Source organism: Muntiacus reevesi, chromosome 8, assembly GCF_963930625.1.
Source record: "Muntiacus reevesi chromosome 8, mMunRee1.1, whole genome shotgun sequence".
Taxonomy (NCBI): Eukaryota; Metazoa; Chordata; class Mammalia; order Artiodactyla; family Cervidae; genus Muntiacus; species Muntiacus reevesi.
Genome location: NC_089256.1, coordinates 7,847,198 through 7,867,234, shown reverse-complemented (window position 1 = coordinate 7,867,234; position 20,037 = coordinate 7,847,198). Strand labels below are relative to the sequence as shown.

General features: G+C 41.6%; 1 protein-coding gene across 5 annotated transcripts in view; it reads left to right on the top strand.

Annotated features, from left to right (window-relative positions):
• ZBTB38 (zinc finger and BTB domain containing 38) overlaps positions 1 to 20,037 on the top strand; it is a 132,043-nt gene that overhangs the window by 56,030 nt on the left and 55,976 nt on the right. For 4 of the 5 annotated variants that reach the window (XM_065942231.1, XM_065942229.1, XM_065942233.1 and 1 more), the window contains one exon: positions 450 to 524. The gene's annotated coding sequence lies outside the window, so the exon portion shown is untranslated. Of the gene's footprint in view, positions 1 to 449; positions 525 to 17,779; positions 17,846 to 20,037 lie in introns of all 5 variants that reach the window. The other variant, XM_065942230.1, reaches the window with a different exon arrangement.

The window sequence follows — 20,037 nt, the reverse complement described above, 5'->3', positions numbered from 1 at the left end:
TGGTGTCTGTTTTAATTTCACTGAAACAAGCTTAAGTCTTTGTGTAACCTATAATTTTACAAGCTCTGGAAGTTTCTACCCAAGAAAGTTAAGTTCCCACGAGAAAAGTTTTAACATGTTCGTAAGAATTGCAGAGCACACAGACATAGAACTCATACCCAGTCCTCCTGGCATCCAAAGTCATCTCCTGAGTCTTTATCTAGTCTTTGTATAGCTTACTTAGCCAAGTAGAATTGTTCTTTATAAATTCTGTTTTATAACGATGAGGTAAGGCTATGTTAAAATGTATCTTATGTTATAAATGTAATTGAGAAGCTTGTCGCTTACTGGAAAAGAGCGGCAGATTCATTTGTAAACTGACAACACCCTTTGAAGATTAACCATTGCATGCTAATACATCTGCTTTGTAGATCTTATATTTTAATTTTTGTTTTATCTTAATATATCAGGTTGTCTTGAAGTGAGGCTCTGCTAAACCACTCTTCTCCTGGCTATAAGATCTGAACGCCGTGACCATTGATTTGGTGAGTGTCGTTTGTCCCTAACGGCTGCTTGAATTTAGTTGGCTAAATCTATTCTTTTATTTTGTTGTAAGGTACAGGGAAAAGGAAGAAGGCACAGGGACTTCTGCACACAACGATAACAGCTGTATCAAAGAGGATAATAGTAATAGTTAAGATAGGCTAATTGCTATAATAGACTGAAAAAGGTATAATCACTCAAACACAATAGAAGTTTATTTCTTGGTCATGGAACAGTAGAGGTCACACATTCATTCAGAGACATAGGTTGAGAGAGGCTCCACCTTCTGCTATATGTTGTTTTAAAGGTCACCTGGGATTGTTTCCACTTCCCAGTGGAGGAGGAAAAAGAGTGTGAAAAAGTGCACATAGAGATTTTTATGGCCCCTGCCTAGAAGTGGCCAGGACACATCTACTCACACTCTATTGGCTAAAATGCTAGTCACGTGACCACATCTAACTGCAAAGGGGTCTGGGAAATGTAGTCCCTGGATGCGGGCAGCCACTTCCCAGTAACACCTCTGGAGTGTTTCTGAAGAAGAGATTGTCCTCTCTGCAAGGCATAATGAGGAACTTAGAGATGCTCAAAGATAGGATAGCAGAATGAAGCAGTGGGGGAAGTAAAAAGAGATCAGATATTTAGAATTATATGAATATAACTGACACTTTTTGATAAAGAGTGGGCAAGGAGCAGATTTTTCAAGATGCCTCTGTCTGTTCCAATGCTGAGCCTTTACATAGGCACCACTAGGCCACCAGTGGCCAGTGAACCACAAAGGGCATTCTTCCCCAGACTTTTTCCCCCTCCAGGGTCCTTTTGATTTAAGACCTTTCTGGCTCTGTCATGCTTGTAGGAATTATCCAATAGAATTCTGTTCTCCTAGTGGTCACTAAGAAAGCTCTTTGTGGGTTGTGTTTTTTTTTTTTTTTAGCTCACAGTTCTGTTTGCTCCTGGGGGCTTTGGGAAGCTACCATGCTCCAGATCTTGGCATAATTTTTAATATTGGGAGGTAGAGGGGAGAATTCCTGACAAGATGGGATCCTGAAACCAAAGTTATAAGAGAAACATGGGAAAGTAGACTAAAAAAGGCTCCAGCTGAGGATATTAATGCTACCCAAAGGATTTGATGTATAGTTCTAGCTTTTTCTTTTCAGGAAAAGTTGCAAAACATTTACTGCAATCATGAGTGGTAAGGTTATAAGCCCTGTTTGAAGAACCCTGATCTAATTTTATATGTTATGTAGTCTTTTCATCATTGTTGGTCTTGGTGCAGTATCCCCCTTGCTGGAAAATATCAGAAACCATATGGTGGTGCCTTTATGATGGCCACAAGGCATCATAAAGATCTCCAATAAAAACAGGCTGCATGTGCTCACTTTAGCAGCACACATACTCAGTCCTTGCCTGAGCTGCCTGGTACCTACTCCTCTAGTTTCATTGTCAATATCTGGCTAGACACTCTGGTTTTGGATTATATTTTACTCCTGGACTTGACATTTCTGGCACTCACACCCACACCCTGAAGAATACACATTGTCCATTGTGTGGGAAGGCCAGCTACTGACTGACTTAACACAGCTCTCAAAGCCTGGCCTCATCTCCTATTACTGCTGCCTCGCCCCCGCCCAGTCCCCTCACATCAGGAGGAGTGGGATAGAAGAATGAGTTGATTTGTTGCAAAAATGCTTCAACCTTTGAAAGTCCATTTCCTTGGTTTGGTGGGTCCCAAAAGAACCTACTGAGTGGAGACCTGGCTGGGTCAGAGGAGAAAATTAAAGATAAGACCAGGTTGACTGGGAGAACCCAGGACCTGCAACTAGAGAGCAGCCACAAGGAGTAAGCTGAGAACAAGTACCAGGTTTCAAAAGCTGGAGTAGAGTGGGAATGATCTGTTGCTACATGTCTAAGCCTAAAGGAGTCTGCCAGGATGGGTGGGGCCAAGACCATGGTCAAGAAGGAAAAGGAGTCAGGGTCTATTCACTGGGGAGACTGTTAGTCACAGGTTGTTAATTTCAACTGCCATGTGAGAATGACTCCTCCTAGGATGTAGGAATTGACATAGGAGTGAGGGAGTGAGCTGGGGTCAACTTGATTTTTAATGTCTAGCTGCCTAGTGTGGCAGAGAGAGGTGTGCCACCACCAAATCAAAATTTCACTGCCGTCAACATAACCCCTCCACAGGGTTGGTACAGCATGCTAGGTTAACACTACAGACCCACCAGTGAAGCAGGGGTAACGAGCACACTGTAAATACTTTGATCTTCAACGTTTTAAAAAATGCGTCAAAGTAGATATTATGGGAAAAGTTAGACTTTCTCAAGCTTCCTTAACTTATAATTTTATATTTTATTTTAGTTAAAAATTTTTGTTGAAGTGAGTGAAGTCACTCAGGCATGTCTGACTCTTTGTGACCTCATGGACTGTAGCCCACCTGGCTCCTCCATCCATGGAATTTTCTAGGCAAGAGTACTGGAGTGGGTTGCCATAAAGTATAGTTGATTTATGCAATGTTGTGTTAGTTTCTGGTGTATAGCAAGGTGATTCAGTTTAATATATACATAATACGTTTGTTTGTTTTTTTCCCATTCTCAAATTCATATGAGGGGTACAATTCAATGTGAGGCTATATAGTCTTTTCAGAGTTTAGGTCATGCCTATTGATTCAGATGGGGTCTGGGCACAGTTGGCTGATGCAGGCAGTGCTTAGACCAGTTGATTATTTTTAACCCCAGGTTAAAAGTATTATACTTTTCAGGGCATAGAAGTACAGGCCCCCCTCTTGCCCTGGGTCAGCATTATGAATGTTCTGTTACTCCCTTTGGAAGATTTTGCAATCAGGCTACGTCACAGTCACCAAAGCTGAGCATTCATGGTAATGGGGCTTCATGCTTTCTCATGCTGAAATCCCCTGACTTCTTGTCAAGAACGCAGTTGGAAAACACCACACTGAAGACTTCAGGGTTTTGTTTTTAACTCAAGCCTCTGGTTTTCATCAGAACTTTATAGCTTCCTCCCACCTCCGAAATGGTATTTTTAAAAGTGTAAAGCTGAGGTTCTGTCAGAATAAGTAAGGTAATATATGTGAAATGGTTTGGACAACTTAGGAAAATATGTGGCAAGTTAGGTTGATGAAAACAATTACTGTCTTTATGATCAGTATTGGTGTTTGAATTTTGATATTGCTAATAATACTGCAAGTATCATTTTATTTATTTATTTATTGGTCTTTCTAAATTGACTTGCACCTGAAATCCTTAGCACCATTTCCTAACTAGCCAAAGCATGTGGTGTAAAAATTTCAAGGACATTTGGAAAGGTTAGGCCCCCTAGGCCAGGGGCCTAACCATGAAGCTTCAACTCTTCCTCAGGTTTGACCTGGGATTCACTGAGATCCATGAGAGAAAGTAGAGTTGAGCCATCTGTCTGCCAAAAAAAGATGCATCCTGGCATTCAATGGGGCTCCCAGTGCATTGGCCAGAGGAGGCTTTGGAAGTCTCCATGGAAGGAGGCTGGAGGCTCCATGGAAGCTCTGGCCCTGGGTGGAGTCTCCCAAGCTGGAATGAAGCCAATCATCTGTCCAGAAGCCCCTAAGCAGAGTGCAGTCAGTCTGCGTGGTGTTCTGGGGTGAGGCCACAGGAATTATACACAGAGGCAACAAGCATGAGATCAACTCAAGAGTAGTAAAGTAAAGATGTTCACTTTACTGTACTGTAAAGATGTTTACTGTAAAGATGTTCAAACTGAATTCCCTTCCACGTCCCTGTTCCTATAGTCTGTTATCTTCAAATGTAGCAAGAAAGTAGTATCTAGTGAAAAGGATTTTCTCGTTGACCCAAATTCCTGGGCATTGACTGTACCAAGGTACTTTGCAAAAGAGAATGTAGCTTAAAATTCACCCCAGCACCAGACTCAGTCTGTCTTCCAAGTCCTCTTGCAGCAGTAAGGCCATGGCTGGACCAGGCTCCTAAGAGATCTCTCTTCCCTCTCTTTTCATTCCTCATGAATCAAACTCTTTTTCTTTACTTTAAAAAAAAATTAGCACTGTTTTTCAAATAAAAAGAGCCATAACTAGTCACTATACAAAATCTGGAACATAAAGAAAAGTATCAAGAAGAGACAAACAATCTCCAGTAATCCAACAACCAAGCAACAATTCAATATTAACATGTTGATGTATTTCTTGTCAGTTTTTTCATATATATTCTTTTCTTCTTTTGAACATTATTGAAATGCTATTTTATATGCCTCTTTTTAAATTTTATATATGTTATAAATATTTTTCCAAGTCACTGAATGATTTCACCCCACTTAACATTATGTTGTAAACATTTTTCCAAGTCACTAAATGATCTTGTGAAATTTTTATTTTTAATGGCTGTGTTTCCATTGCATGGATATGTCTTAATTTATCCATTCTTTTTTATGTACATTTTTATTGCCTCTAGTGTTCTGCTATTATAAACGTAAAAACATTCTTATAAATAAATCTTGGTGGACATCTGGGGGAAAATTCCTAGAATTGAATCAGTAGGTCAAATGGCCTATTTTTAAAGTTCCTGATGCATAAATCAACCCCTGAAAAGTTACCAATGTCTATTTCAAAATGTAAATCCCCTTCAGTTTCTCATGTTAAAATGCATGTTCCCAGGCCCCGGTGGCATGGAAAGCTCTGAAGAGGGGGCCTATGAATATGTATTTTAATATACCTTCCCAGTCCGTATGCACATTAAGGCCTGAGGACTACTGATAATACTGTGTTCAATTTAATAGACACTCATTTTTCAGCAACACTTGCTAGACAGAAAAAAGTCAAGGAACTGTAAGCTAGTACATCCAAACTAGAATTTACTTAAAGGTGTTTTTTGGCTTCTGAATTTTAGATTTCTCCTTAATCATGATATGATCCAGTTGAAAGTTTATCAGCTAGGGAGTTTGGAAACTTTACTGTAAATATAAGAAAACAGAGCCACAGAATAGTTCATTTACTCCCTTGTGGTTGTTACCCAGAGATCTAGTGGCAGAGGAACAACTAGAACTTGAGTGACAAAGGGCCTGGATCCACCCAACCCCTGGGTAGCATTACCAAGTCCTAGCTTATACTGCTTACTGCACAACAGGACAATAATAAGAGAGATAAGTTGTTGGGTCAAAGAATACCAACTTTATTCAGAAAGCCAGCAACCATCTTACCCAAGTTAGAGTTCAGGCTTCTTTTATACTAAAACAGGAACAGATTTGACTGGTTGCTGCAAACATCTCGATGTTGGAATCCTTTGTTCTTGCAGCCGTCCACATAGATCTGGTCACAATGTTCCTATAAACCTCCAGCAAGACAAATGTTATTCTCTATTATGCAACCTTTTATCTCTATATGAATGGAGAAGTGTTATACTTTTAAAGGTCACAGTCTTGAGAACGGGATATCATGTACATTTTGGACTGCTGGCAGCATTCTTTTTCACAAAGTGCTGAGCCAGCATGCCTAGGCACAGGCGACAGGGTGCAAGTGTTCGAGCTGGAGGAATAGCTTCAATATGGAGTCAGATTTGTTCTTCTCTGTTACAGTAGTAGAGACAAGGCACTGTGAGAAGACTGACTCCTAGAGTGAGCCCCTGGTTCTACCAGAGAATGTTTATCTGCCTTCTGATAGGCAGGGCATATCTCAGGACACGTGTGGGCAGCCCAGACCCTGTGAGGGACACCATAAGAGGCTAACGTGTGCCCTGAGCACCGAGATGATAACACTTAGTCCGAGGAAGATGTAGGGCAGCCATGTGGATCCAAGCCACAAGAGCCAAGTAGGAGGTGGGTTCCACAGTCAGAAGCCAAGAGAACAGAGCAGGGACAGAGCAAGATTCACACTGTGGGCGAATGTTAGGTCACAGGAGGCATGAGTGGAAAAACAAAGCCAGAGCTGAGGGGCGCTGCCGTGGTTCAGCCTTAAGGATGGAGTCTCACTACCCAAATTCATGGTAAGGCAAAGTACTGCCCCCATCTCCACCCACCTCATTGTATCTGAAAGGTGCTATGTGCTTGGCTGCCTTCTGATGGGAGGTAAGTAAGAGCACATGACCAAATGGAGCGATGATTCAGAGAAGAGGTCCCTAAGAATGGAAACCTGGAAAATGTTCTGTTACACCAGAGAACATAGTGAACAAACAACCACCAAATTCTAAAATTCTCACCACCTTGAAGAGGAAGTGTGGCTATCCATCCCATCTGCATAACTATTCTCAAAGTCATCAGACTGCCATCATTTGGCTTTCAGGTTCAGCCTCAAGTTCAGCCTCCACAGACTGCTCAGCCCCTAACAGTCCCCAGTTCATGATTAGGTTCTGTAAGACACCATCTAGATTCCATCTAGATGCCCAAGTTCACATGCATCTCCTGTGAATGCACCAGATGAAGCACAAGAGCCAGAACCCAGAGGCGCACCTTCACAGCATCCGTCCTCCATACAGAAGCATGAGGGAATCCACCTAGGATCACCAAGCTTCCCTGCTTCTGTGCAGGGTCTCCATTATCTTTTGGCTGTCCTCATGGAGGATCACTTCTGTCCTGATTCTTGATCTCCTGGCCAAATGTGTGGAAGCAGGATCTTGATGAGTATGGTTTCTGGGAAGGCCCACAACCTCCCTTAAATCAGGGGTACAACAGATGGAGGCTGACTTTCCAGACATGGCTGGGGCAGTTTGAGTCATCCCTATGGGGCTGGCCCTTTTCAAAGCCCATTTCCCTGGTCATCTGAACACCTTCCTTGGCTGAGGCACCTTCTGCTACTCAGATGGAATTCTACTTGCTGGCAGGACCTGGATCCCTAGGTTGGGAAGCTCCCTGTGGTGGTGACAGCACTGCCTCAAATCTAACTCCCGGGAGGTGGAAATCAGAGGTCCATGACATCCAGACAAGGTGTCCACATGCTGCAGGAGAGTCCTGAGCAGTCAACAGAGTAGGAGGTCCAAGGGCAAGAAGTGTTCAGCGGGGCCTCTGACATCCAACAAATGCCACTGGTGGTCCTGTCTTTCCCTGTCTGTGCTGACTCTGTGTCCCACCACCACCCCACCACCCCATGTTAATAAGGTACTGACTCTAGGAGTAAAAAGCACTTACACAGTCTCTGGCTAAAGACCCCAGCCCAGGCAAAGCCTGTCCCCGCCCCATGGCTGTTATATCATGGCCTTCATATTACTCCATGGGAGTGAACGTCACTGGTATCAAGTCTGCCTGCTGGGCCAAGAAATACTGCCTTAAAGAAACCCAACACTCCCAGATGGTGAAGTCCTACTACTGATGTCAGGAGCAACTGGACAAACCTGAGGCCTCACCCTCAGGTATCAAGAGCCTCATTTTCCATCATCAAAATGCCGAACAGCACACACTACTATGTAGACAGTATTTGGAAAGCTAGAACAGTGAGAGAGACCTGAAGCCACACCAGTCAAGCTCTGAAGGCCCCACAAGTGACTGCCATCTTGGTTGGGGACCATCAAAATGAGCCCCGATGAATCTATCAGGATGGCTAAAATAAAAAAAAAATACTGATGTTACCAAATGCTGGCGAAGGTGTAGAGGATCACTCATACATTGCTGGTAGGAGTATAAATGGTGCACTGCTCTGAAAGAGTTTGATAGTTTTTAATAAAGGTTAGCATACACATACCATATGTTCCCACTCTTGGATATTTACAGAAGAGAAATGATAACTTCAGTTCTGTTCAGTTCAGTTCAGTCGCTCAGTTGTGTCCGACTCTTTGCGACCCCATGAATCACAGCACGCCAGGCCTCCCTGTCTATCACCAACTCCCGGAGTTCACCCAAACCCATGTCCATCGAGTCAGTAGGTTTACACAAATGAGCCTAAGTACCTTCAAAAATGGGGCTTCCAGGTGGCACTAATGGTCAAGAACCTGCCTGCCAATGCAGGAGACATGAGACCTGGGTTCGATCCCTGGGTCAGGAAGGTCCCCTGGAGGAGGGCATGGCAACCCACTCCAGTATTCTTGTCTGGAGAATTCAATTGACAGAGGCGCCATAGGGTCACAAAGAATTGGACTTCACTGAAGCGACTTAGCAGTAAAATGAATATTCATAGCTGTTTTATCTGTTCTAGCTTAAAATTGAATACCCGCCAAATGTCCTTTAGTGGGTGAATGGATAACAAACTGTGATATATTCATATCATGGAATACTATTCAGCAATAAAAAGTCACATCTTCCCATCCAACTTGAATGGCTCATAAGGGAGTTCTGCTGGGTGAGAGAAAGTCCTAAAGGGTCACAAACTGCAAGATTCCATTTATATAACTTTATCAAAGGGGCAAAATTACAGTGCTGAGAACAGATCAGTGCCAGGGGCTAGGCTTGGGGGAAGGTGTGACCATGGTGGGGTAGTGCAGGGGGTTTCTTTGTGGTGATGGTGTAGTTTTGTATCAGGATTGTGTTGATAGCGACTCCAATCTTCACATGTGATAAAATTTCATGGAACTCTAGACACACAAGTGCATGTAAAAACTGCTAAAATCTGAAGTAGTAGTCTGTACCTAAGTTAGCAATGTCGTACCAGTATTAGTATTACTTTCTTGGTTTAGAGAATGTATTACAGTAGTATTGATACAAGATAATATCATTCTGAGAAGATAGGTGACATCATACAGCTACTGTACTGTTTTTGCAACTTCTTGTGAATCGTAAACTAGTTCCCCCCAAACTATTAAAAACAACTTTTTAAAAATTTGCTTAATTAAAGAGGGAGGTTGTTCCTCACCCCCAAAAAAGGGGGATTCAGCCACTGGCTTCTCTTTTGAGCAACTCCTATTGTTTATTGCTAATTTATGGTTCAGCTTCTAAGGCGCCCTCCTAGTGGCTTTGGCCTCACCCTCTGCATCTCTGAGTCAATCAGAGTTGGCCCATCTCAGATGCAGTCGAAGCTCAAGTCTTGCAGGGCTACATGTGAAGATCCCCCCTTCCCCCACCCAGAGGCTGTAACTTCAAAGCGAGATGAAGACTCAGATCTAAGAAACGGCCTCACAGTGAAAATCTAGGACGAATCATGCTTCCAGCCCCAGCACAGTAATTTCTTCTCTGGAATGGCTCTTTGTCTTCCCTGCTCTTCATACAGATTATTCTCTTCACCTTCACCAAAGGGCCCCTCCTCTAATGGAAGGAGATTAACCCTTCTCTGCGCCCCCCTCCCACCCGTCTCATTCAGCAGAGGGCTTTCTCTCACCAGCCCCGCTCTCTCCGGGCCTCGTGCCACAGCTGAACGCCCCAGCCTGAGATGGCTGCCTTCCCTCTGAAGCATTTGCGCCTCTGTCAAACACCTTTTTGCCAGACTTGGCCCTGGGAAGACAGTTTTGAAATTAAATTTATCGTGAGCTGCCGGAGTTCGCAGTAGGGAATTGCAGAAGTCCCTGGGGCATTTAGGTCAATGGCTCCCCGCTGTGCTCATTCCCTTCAGGGCCTCATCTGAGCGAAATTCTAGCATTATTTACTCACTTGTTTTGTGGAGGGGTCCCCAGCACCATCTGAGATCAAAGCTGTGCCTATGGGGCCGCTGTTTACGTGGCCTCCTATCCGGATATGACAAGAAACACACACAAGCCACTGTCCCCCCAGGACTGGCCTCAGCCCCTAATTTCCTGCCGCATCTTATTTATTAGGGGCAGTCATCTCAAGAGACCATGGGGAGAGGGGCCTAAGTGTACGTGTCTCGGCCCTGGCTGTGAGTTGTAATCAGGACGCCCTGCCCGAAAGGGGACTGACTATTTGAGTTGTTGATCTTCAGTAGGCGTTGGTGAATCTTCTAGTTTTGCACCTTTTGGTTTCAAAACCGTACTGAACAACGGAAAATGAAACCTGCAACTTATTTTTAGCTGCTAATGCTAACTCATGAGATTTTTTTTTTTTCTTTGCAAACCAAATAGGATAAAGGCTCCTTCAGCTGGCTGAACTTAATCTGATTGACTTAATATAGCAATCAAGTCTGCTTCTCTGATACTTCTCAAATGATACTGGGTCCCAGGTGATATTTTTGCCTAAAATTTACTATTGTTGCTTAAAATTATGTTTTGTTGAGCTTTAAAAAAGTTAAATAGCTAAACATTTTCTTCTGGGAGGAACTGGGAAAGAAGTTACAAACCGTCTATACTACAATCTATTTGTTAACTCACTTATTTTGAGGCATCTGTTTAAGTGAAAGGTGGATTTTTTTTTTTAATTAGTTGAGCCAGTGTGTTGAACTACAAAGAGCAGAATACTCGTAATTTAGGAATCTGGCTTTTATCCTGGTTGCTGAGGTCTTCAGATATCACACTCCCTGAGTCTGATTTTCTCCTCCCTTCAAGAAAGGGTTTAGATGACATCTTCCCAAGTGCCATGCCCATCCTGTAATTCTGTGTAACAGGCTCTGCCACTGACAGCGCGGGGAAATGTTGAGGCACATTTTGGAGGCCGTGGTGTTATCATCAGGCCACTCTTAGTTTCTGTCTCCCCTTTCCCTATTCTAGGAGGGACAGATGTAAACATAGCCTGTGGTCTGCTCACCAGACAACTTGTACTCACCCCCCACCTTGGTAAACAAGTAATTAAGAACTTGAAAGACTTCCACAGGTATTTTTAGTCCCCAGATCCGTTCCTTAACTCATGGAAGAAGTTTTCTCATTTTAGGAAGTGGTTTCAGGAGACAAAGCTGAGGATTCCACTGGGAGTGTTAGGAGCAGAGAAAGGACCCCTAATTTGGTCAATTCAGAGCCTACCCGTAGAAGTCCCTCCATCGCATTAGGCAATACTCTATTTGCTGTGGGAGAGAGACATGAGTAAAGGCAGATAGTTCAATACAACAAAAACGTACTGTGCTTTTATCTTTAGTGCAAAGGAAGTAAAGATTCACTGAGGTTTGTTAAGCTGCTCTGGTGAGAAGAAGTTGATGGTCATGACCTTTCTGAAATACAAAGTCATTTATCTGAGAGAAAAAAAAGCAAATGACTTTGTTCCCAGGTTGTCGTGGAATATTTGTTGCCCAGGATGCACATAGATACAAGGAGAGGATTATCCTCTCATATAAGGATAGATTTTCCCCATCTGTAAGATTTCTTCCTTCTCTATCTTCATTTATATCCCCACCTTCCCTCTTCAACTTAGTTGTCAGTCTCTCTAGAAAGAAGATATTCAGCCTTCTTGCTGAATGTCTTTGGTCAGTTCAGGATCTAGAAGACCCTGTTGTTCCATTTGCTCTCCATCTGGGGAGTGGCAAACAGTGATGACTACAAACAAATGTGTGACTAAGGATGCAGGAATGCTTTTGGCCTCGGTGGGCAGGCAAAATCCTTTTTAGTGCCACGTTTCCAATACACTGCAGAGTGAAAGCAGGGGCAATCTCCTGCTAGAGCTGAGGTCGTGATATTGAAAATGATGGTGAGCCATGCGGACAGTATTCCCACAGGAGAGTCTGGGCTGGATGAGGGTGAAGTGGGATGTTGTCTACCACAGTCTCCCTGGAAACACAAAGTCACCACTTTGTCTCAGTTGAAAACCCCATGGCTCACATTCCCTTCTCCCTGCAGCCCTTTCCTTGAGGGTAACCTCAGTTTGGTCCCCAGGGCTTGCTGCCCAGTCCTTGCCATCAAATGTGTGCTCCTTGCTCACATCTTATACAAAAGCTGATGGATGAAAGTGAGAAAGCTCGTGTCTTGAGCAAACTCCGGGAGATGCTTAAGGACAGGGAAGCCTAGCGTGCTGCCGACATGGCATCACAAAGAGTGAAACACGACTGAGTGACTCAACAATAGCAACAAAAGAACTGGAGCAGGCTTCTTGGAGCTCAAACTCCTCATGCTCGTCCATTTATCTAACCCTTTGTTCTACTGCCTTCAGAGCGTCAAGAGAGATAATCCTCCTCTTATATTTCTATCCTGAGCAGGCTAGAGCTCATAGAGTTGATTAGAAAGCCCCCTTCGCAAGCTCTCTGGTTGCCATCTAGAATTACTGCCAGTGAGCGAGACAGTCAACTGGCCACATAACTTGAAAGCAGAAGGCTCAGAGTGCAGCTCTTGGCCTAACCAACCTAGGAAGCAAGCTAGGCTGGATTTTTTAGAATCCCAAACCTTCAGAGCTGGAAGGGATGTTAAATGGGGGCAAAAGCAGATGTCCACATAAAGAATTAATCGTTAAAATGACGCACTTGAAACACTAAACTTGGTTGAGGAAAATTTCCCATTCAAAAGTTAGACTTTTCAAAAGTTCATTTTAAAAATGTGTTAGGGGAACTTCCCTGGTGGTCCAGTGATTGGGACTTCACCTTCTGATGCAGGGGGTGCAAGTTCAATCCCTGGCCAGGGGTTAAGATCCCACATGCCACACAGTTGAAAAACCAAAACATAAAATGGGAGCAATATTGTAACAAATTCAATAAGGGCTTTAAAAATAGTCTGCATTAAAAAAAAATCTTTTAAAAATTAAAAAATAAAAAATTGTGGGGGAAGGATCTCATCATACAGACTTAAGTTATCTGTTTAGGACAGAAATACTATTTGTGAGTAGAAACCAGGTCCATCTTGATTGTTATACTGATTTTTCTTTGATAATTTAGATTAGGACCATCTAACAACCAGATAACAGATTTACCCACAAATGCAGGCTTGTAGAAAAATTTTAATACAGGGAATGAGTAAACTCACTTATTAAGTGTGTGATCTTGGGCCAATGACCATATCTCTCATAACTTGGTTTCCTCATCTGTACCACAGAAAGACAGGACTTCATTATGTGAAGTAGTTTGTTCAGATGGATACATAAGCTTTTCCACTGATTTCGCCTGATAAAACATTTCCAAATGATGACAAATCTCTGACCAAAATTGTTATCCTGGTTTCTACCCTTAACTTTCCAACATGGTCTAGTTAATTCCTCTTCTCTTATTCTTTTCCACTTGCTGGTCCAAACTGTCTGCAGTTGGTACCCATGGTTCCCAGAGCCTGGAGAGTTGAAACTGTTTCATCTAAACAGGGATGATCCTGGTTCCAGGGAGCAGAAGTCTTCTCTACCACAAGTCTGTGCATTAACAAGATTCTTACATCAGGGCAGAGTGTGGATGAAGCAGGTTTTATCCTCTTTAGATTGGTGGAAAGACCCAGACTTTGGAATCAACTGGACTTGGTTTGAATCCTAACTCTGCTGTGTGTGACTGGTAATCTCAATTAGTTCCTCACCTAAAGGTGATGATAACTAATACTCATCTGGCAGGATTATTGGTTGAGAATTAAATAATATGTGCTGTGCTTAGTTGCTCAGTCATGTTTGACTCTTTGCCACCCCATGGACTGTAGCCCGCCAGACTCCTCTGTCCATGGGGATTCTCCAGGCAAGAATACTGGAGTGAGTAGCCTATCCCTTCTCCAGGGGATCTTCCCGACCCAGGAATAGAACCAGGGTCTCCTGCATTGTAGGTGGGTTATTTACCAGCTGAGCTACCAGAGATAGCTAAAATATTGAGTACGTTGTAGGTTTTCAATAAATGGTAGCTACTGTAGACTTAGCTCTGATCAAAGTAGAAAGCAGAAGTTCCCGCCTACATCTTTAGGCAAAATGTAGATGTTTAAAGTAGCACTGGACTTTCCTAAGAATTTAGGCTAAAATATCATCCAAAGGCATGTTTAGTCATCGGTAAATTGTCACCATGTTGCTTCTGTGAACATCCTACAAACAAAAGTAAAAAGCAACCTCATAAAAATGTTTAAATTCTAAGAACTTAAGCAGAAATGTTACATCTGGTAAACATTTTATTTTTAAAAATTGAGATTAGAATAGCTGAACCTGGTAACAAATTTACCCACAAATGTTGAATATCTATAGTAGGTATAAACGGAAACCAGCTGTAGTTTTCAATGCAGTGAATGGAGCAAAGAAATGTGCAAACCAATCCAAATGTTTATAAACCAAGGATTCCTCTGGGACTCAGTGCCCTGAGTTTATGTTTTGTTTTTTTTTAAACAGAGAGTCAAACTTTGTTCATACTTGAATTATGTACTTTGCATAAGTCATGCAATTTGACTTGAACCCACAGGACTGAAAATAAAATGAACTCAGACTGAAGAAGGAGACTGTAAGCAAGTAAGAGCATTAATCAAAATAAAAGAGGCACCCCTTACTGTTAGCTCTGTCCTTCTCCAGCCTGCTCCTGCCGGATTACTTTGGGTTCCTTGTGCTTGACTCATCAAAGTGGCAAAAACAGGTTAAAATTTTCATCATGGAAAAGGCATTTGCCTGATAAATGAACATTTGTGCCTATGCCCCGAGGAGGTTGACAAGTAGGCAATTTTTAAAAATCATAAGTGAGCGCATACCCTTGCCACTTGTAATCATGACAAAGCTTAAGTAATTTGGGCATGAGCTTGTTTTTTTTTTTTTAAAGTGCAAAACAGGATTTACAAGTCGAGAATGTCTGTCTAAACAAGCTCATCCATCTAGGTGCTCTCAACTACAGTTCAGATTTGTTTAATACAAGCAAGTTTGGTAAACGAGCCACATTTGTTCGTTGAAAGTTTGGAACTTCACAAAATAAACCAATACATGGCTTTTAGACTCGTTTTGACAGAAGACTAGACAGAGAACCCCACAGGGAGGTTTGGAAATAGACCAGGCACCTGGCTTCCGAGCAGTAGTCAGGGACCTGCCCATCTTCACCACCCTGCCCCTACAAAGTGGATATAACGGTGTGCACTCACCTTGTGGGACCTGATATGGATTATTGTCCTTGTCACTGTCATTTATTATCTCAGACAGAGGAGGCAGCGACTTCATTTTGTGTGTCCAGAGTAGATTCCATATCGTGTGTATTTAACTTCCATGATAATTTGTGAGTATTTTAATGTGAATGTCTGAGTTATTGCTGAGGAATATCTGGACAGACACCAAGAGCATCAGATGCCTAGGTTTTCGCTTCAACCTCCTCCAACCCCACTCCCAGGACTCTGCTTTATAGATGACCATACATTAAACTGGTAGCTTGTAACTGAGCGCTATAGTCTTTCTAATTCTCAACTGCCATAGTAAAGAAGGAATTAGCCTAAGGACACTCCATTCTAATTTTCTGTCGCTGTCAGTGCTAACCAGAGCTCATAGAGCAATGCGGTGGGGGTGGGGAAGATGGCTCCATCATTGGTATTAGACCAGAAGCTACTGTTTCCGTTAAAGCCACGTTTATTTCTGGAATAGTTGTGGGAGAGAAATGTGCTCCAAAGAGAAGAGGACGCAGTGTGGTTCAGGTATGACCGACCATCTGGCCACCCCAACTCAGAGACTTTAAAGAGTACAGGTTAGAGGTAGGTTGGGCACTTTCCATACATTGAGCTAAAAATCGCTTGGGTGCTGTGGAAGGAGACAGAATGAGTGTTAGAAACAAAGGATCCGGTTGTGAAACCTAGTACCTAGGTTAAGATGTTCAAATACATTTTCTCCTTTAAAAAAATTACGGGGAACTGGAATGTTTTGCTGATCTGATTATTTGCAGTCAGTCCTTACAGAAAATAGAGGCAACCCCAGAAAAGATGGATTCATTTTTGTACATGTTGAAATTAATGAGCGTTAGCATATTTAGTGATGCAATAGGCAATTAAAGACTTCTGGAGAAATATGAGAAAGAAAAACATAGTATTATATACTCAAAATCAGTCTCATAGCATTTTATGAAAATGTTGGCTTACATCCAGGATCTAAGGGTGGGGGTGGGTATGGTTTCTTTGTAGCTGAAGAAAGAGTAGAAAAGAATCTGGTCTATTTCCTTAAAAATAAAAGACTTCATGTTTTTTACAGCATGATAAATGAAATGCTTTTCTGATTTTTTACCTGCCGGCAGGATCTGGAGGAAATTTTTCTAGCAGGCTATGCTGTTTTCCTCTCTTTGGGAACATGGTGACACTGGTTTTGTAGCAAAACAGTCTTTGCTTATTAGGCATTTCTTCAAAATCCTGAATAAGCAGCTCTTTCCACATTTTTTGTTCCACATGTTAAACATTTCACTGCAATTTGAGCTTCAATTGTGTGTGTGTGTGTTGATATGAAAGACTGAAAGGGGATGCCTAAGGATTCTTGAAGGTTTTTTCTTTAAAAATTTAATTCCTACGATTATGTATCGGAGCCTCTACGGAAGGTGATTCCAATTTATTACATACAGCCAAAGTAAAGCCCATCAATCTTGAGCAGCGGGGTTAGGGAGGGGATATTGAAGAAGACATGAAATTCGGTGTTTGAGTAGATGAGATTTAATTTTCGGAAAACATCTCACTCATAAAACGGATAGCACCCCAGTGTCAGCTCTGACCTCCATGATGTCAATGTCATCGTGGGAGCTAGCTAAGATAAGCCTCAAAGTAAAACAAAGAAACATCCCGTGTCAGCTCAACACCATTTCTTCCCATATAGTTTGCATGATACATACACACAAAGCCTCTTGGCATTCCTGTGAATGACTTTTTACTTAACAATTTAGCTTTTGGAGGGGGGAAAAAGGAGAAAAATCATTTTGCATTTCCCAGGTTCTGAGCAAGTACAGTATGCTGTTGCAAGACTTAACGTTATTTAGGTCAGTGTCCTAAGAACAGATTTTATTGTTCGTGATGGTCAGCTAGACATCCAAAGGAACTCAGCATTAATTTATCTTTCTGTAACTGCTTTTATTCTGCTTCTAAGTTTAAGCAAATTCATTCACATTTTCACACCATTCCAATGAAGAGGTATCTGCTGTTCTGTACTGCAGATACATTTAGCAGAATACATTTACACGACTTGTGGTTAGAGGTTATAGCACGGATACAGACAGCTGATCATGCATTCTTCTACAAGCCTGCCGGCACCAGCTAGGATTCTGAAAAATAGTCTAGAAATGCTACACCCTTTATAATACGACTCTTTACTTTGTAATAGCTTTAAAAGGTTTGTTTTTGTTGTTGTTGTTTGCTAGCAATTCTATGAAATCAACAGTCTATAAAATGCATCCCGAGCCAGATACATACTGTATTGAAAGCTTTCTTCAAGAAGAAGATATGACAGTGTTCGTTCCAGCTTATTTTCTTCCTTAGCAAAAAGGACCGTTTGATTCTCAGAAGCAGAAGGACCCAGTCATTGTGCAGCAGCTCTGCTGAACTGTATGAAATGCCTTCTACTGCCTGGTTGCAGAATTTGGAGTTTGCTAAACAGTGTTTAGTGATTGGGCTCATCTTGCATCACCAGTTGATGACATTTTTCTTTGTTCCCTCCTACTCAGTTGAACCAAGACTCTGAGGCTGATAGGCAATGTCACGTACAACATTAATCAGACACCGCATTTAAGGTGAGCTGTCCCCTGCCTCCTCCTTCCCCAGAGCTCGTGTGCTGCATGCAGTGCGTATCTGGCTTCTGTGAGCCTAAGATGGCAGGCAGGATTAGCCGTGCCTGTGCTGTGTGCATGCTGTGTAGAGAATTCATTACACGTTGCCTAGTATTTCAGATGTGAGTATGTAAATGCTCGGGATGCCATATCATCTGGTAGCGAAGACTTGTTTTTGCCTCATTACAGCCTTAGCTATTTCAGCATCACCTTTCAGTTCCGATTCATTTGCTTCTGGATGTTTGCTTTTCATCACATTCAAAATAGATTTTTACCTTTTTTTTTTTTTTTAACAAAGCCAAAAAAAAAAAAAGACCCTAAAAACAAAAAACAACAACTAAACTCTGCTACCAGATGGTGTCTCCCCTTTCTTCTTGCATTTGCTGTCTTTTAAATAATGTATGTTGTATTGTTAATTAATGTGAATATCAAATTAAACACTTGAAACTTACATGTTTATTATGCAGGTAGGAGGCAAGGTGGAATCTATTTTTAACTCTGATGCACTCCATGATGTGCAAGCAACTTGGTTCTTGAATTCGTATTTTCAGTGCTGGTATCAGTGGTTTGATTTTCAGCAAATATGACAGTGGCCTTTGCAGTGGTCAGCTCCGGGCTTTGAACTCTCAGAGGAGGAAGGGAAAAAAATTCAACACACTACCTTCTTGGTTGCAGCCTCAGAGAAACCTTGGATGAGAAACTTGTTTTTTCAAACCTGTTTTCCTGTTGATAAATTCAGTTCTCGTGATCACAGTACATTCAAGCTGTTCTGCGTATGGTTTTGTGTGTGTGTGACAATTGCATCTAAAACTTGAGAGCAAGAAGACGGTGAAATCAGTTGGTCTCCATCGCTTTACATAAAAATGGCTGAGTGTCTTGTCATGCTAGCACTGCATTAAGTGATACAATACAGGTAGGTTGAAATTTGCATGTTTTATAGATTTTTTTTGAGCCATGTAGCAAGAACATTAGATTAAAATATGACTTTTAAAACAAAAATTAAATAAGACAGTTGTAATTGTGGGGTGGGGGTATTCACTTGGATGGCCTTTCCTGTTCAGATTCTATATAAATGTATAACTTTTATAAACTTCTAAGATGATTCTGCTATAAAAGTGAGATGATTCCTTTTAAAAAATCATATATATGATAGGTGTGGCGCCATCAGACAACAAAAGAATTTTTTGAAAAGTCTGTGGATTCAGCTCCATGTTAGCTTGAAACTAAAAATAAATGGGTTTCTGGAGATAATTTTGAACAGCGCAAACAAGCTTAATAAGAAACATTTAAAATATTTAAACTTTAAAAGCGGTCTTTAAACGTGTTACATGAATGATGAAAATAAAACCTAGATGCTTCTAAAGTCAATTTTAAATGATACACAAGAATAAGTTCATTATTTATATATCTGTTATTTGGGGAGACAAGGAATTAAAATTTTTAAAGGGGGAATTATTAAATATAGATGACTCTGTTAGAAGAAAGAGAGCTTCACTGAATAAAAGAGTCCCTAGAATGGTTCATTGCAGACCATACAGCTGTGGTTCTGTAAGTACCAAATTCTGGCACTTTTCAAAATTATTTCATGGGTTCTTTCCTTTGAGTTTAACTTCTCAAATATATTTTGGTTTCAAATTAACACTGGGCCAGAACTTGTTTCCTTAGTAACCACATCTTATTTAAAAATGCAGTAACAGATATGCAAAAGATTGTCTTAAGAAAAACCAAATGTTTCATGAAAATTTTGCAGTTCTTTTTCTCTCTTGGAGAGTCTGAACTGGTTTTAGACGTTTTTAAATGCGGTCTTCAAGCCTTAAAAATTAAGCCATAATTCTGTACATAGAGAGGAACCTTGCACAGTAAGAGCTTTTTCTTTCTTCCTTTGTGCTCAGTACTTTCAAAATTAAGGTTTTTTCTTTGTAATGTGCTACAGAATGCTGGTCAAGGCTTGTGTGCAAAGGTGTAGTTTCATTATCACGAGTTCACCAGCGCCACTGAAACAAAAGGTAACTCAGAAATTCTCAGAATCAGAAAATGCTTATGCTCTTGTTCTGCCTGATCCCTCCATCGGTAACCTCTGAGCTATCGGTAGAGACGATCCAAACCCGAGCCCACCCCCACAATAAGTGCTTACCGAGTCTCTGTGAGAAATGTCT